Genomic DNA, 2,317 nt, shown 5'->3' on the forward strand with positions numbered 1-2,317 from the left:
ATATATATGGAGAAAAAGTGAAAGGGTTATAGTGAACTTGCCGTGAGGAGCAGAATATCCAACGTTTCGAATTGAATCCTTCGTCAGGGGTAGGGAAAAGAGAAGAAAAGGAGAAGAAAGTCAGAGTTTACATCCTCTCAGCTTTGAAAAGTGGCTGCAACTGGATACTATTGAGTGAGAAGGGTAGAGCGAACCAAACGTTCCTTCGGCGCTTCCTTTTGCGCGTACTAGGGCTTGGCATGAAGGAGATGCGGCCCTTAAACCCACTCGATGCAGTGCCTTATTGTGCACCTAAAATAAAAGACATTTTAAGAAGTACCCACAATACAACGGTGGAGGTAGGTTGTTCTTGCAAGGTGTATAATAACTGCCCCGTAAGGGGCCGATGCGAGGCTGAAGGAATAATCTATGAAGCTACGGTGACACCAAGACCTGCTATCCGCATTACCAGCAATGTACCATCCAACAGCAATATTAGCAGATTAACCAGATCTAATGCCAGTACAATCGCTACAGCCAGAGATGATAACCAGTCCGTGACTAGTGTCACAGAGGACCTAACCGACGATAGAGATTCCAGCCCCGGACCACATGTTACAAACAGTACAATCGCCACACCTAGAGATGACCAATCCAGGACCAGCGACACAGGTGAGTTATCCAGCGTTCCCAGTACCATCACTGATGACCAAACAATTATCATCGACACCGATGGGATGACCGGCCCCGCACTATATGTTACCACCGGCCGCACCCGTACTAACGCCAGCAGCTACATTGCAAACAATATAACCAGTAGGGATAACCAAGGAGATAACCCCGCCGGATCATTGCGCCGTATCGTCTGCGTTAGCAACGGCGTTACAAACGGCATCCCTAGGCCCTGAGCCTATCAGAGATATACCAGGAGTGTGAATATAGCTACGTCCCAAGTCTGTAAATATATCGGATCAGCCAGTACATCTTTCAAACGTCGCTTCCGCAACCACCAGTCATCCTTAAAAAAGATGGTTTGTCATGTCCATGGCCCGTCATGTGTGGCACCTCCAAAGATCAAGGGACACTATGTGATAGGTGAAAAATAACAGTTCGTCCAGGCTCATATATTAAAAAGAGTGACCGTCGCAAAATCTGCTTCGCAGAGAGACTCAAGACTTTTAAGGACTATACTAAACCTGGAACGTTGAATAGTCGTAAAGAAGTATTTACTAAATGAGTCCACTTGAAGCGCTATCTAGTGGAAAATTGGATCTCCCCGTTTTGCCGGTTAGGCTTCTTCGGGTCTCTAAGGATTGTTTTATCCTCTGGTTCAGAGGAGACAACCTGTCCTAATTAACGTTTTTATATATCAAGACTGAAATCTCGATATCTGTGCGTTTCATCAGGTCCGCGACGCAGAAAGTTTAAAACTTTTGTCGTTGTATACAGTTTGAGGAGCTGTCCACAAGGCTTTGGCTTTGTGCATATGAAACCTTTAGTAACTCTATGCGTCTTCAAGGTTTTGTGATCGTGGGTCTCTGTGTGGCATATCTGAGAGGGCCATTATGAAAAGTAGTGGTCACAAACAGTGCCTTGCGGAACACTACACACTATTTGCGTGTCATTGGAGGTGGCTCTATTGGCTACTACTGTTTGAATTCTATCTTTCAGAAAGTCATACAGCCATTCTCCCAATTTCCCGACTATGCCGAGATCACGCAGTTTGTGACATATTCCATGATCGGCCTTAACGAAAGCCTTTGCAAAGTCGAAATATCTCACACCCACATTTAAGAGGCTGAGCAGCTGTTTCAACACCCAGTCCTAGTGTTGTAAGAGCTGCGTCAGGCAGTTTGTTCCTGGTCGGAAACCATGTTGGGTGTCAGTCAGCAAGCCATTTTCCTCAAGGTGATTAGTCTTCTTCTAATTATCCGTTCTATGACTTTACTGATGTACGAGGTTTGAGAGATAAATCTGTAGTTTCTGGCCTCTGTACTGGTGCCACCTTTATGGATGGGGCATATTTTCCCTTCTTTCAGCTTGCTTGGTAATTTGTTCTTTTATTTTTTATGTCCTTATATACATATATATATATATATAATCATAAATATATAGGGATTGACAGTAACCTGCTTCTCCAACATACTGAGAATTCAGAAATAGCAGTCAAAGAACTACTGATTTCAAAACTACAAATTATTACTCTAAATTGATAGCGATATTTCTGATACACACAGAACAAAAAACAGTAGAGAAAAGTCAAAAAAACCACCTGCCTTTAGTTAATTTAGTACGATCGTTTCACAGTTAAGAGTAAAGAATACTCTATTCTGATCTT

This window comes from Octopus bimaculoides, chromosome 27, assembly GCF_001194135.2.
Source record: "Octopus bimaculoides isolate UCB-OBI-ISO-001 chromosome 27, ASM119413v2, whole genome shotgun sequence".
Classification (NCBI taxonomy): domain Eukaryota; kingdom Metazoa; phylum Mollusca; class Cephalopoda; order Octopoda; family Octopodidae; genus Octopus; species Octopus bimaculoides.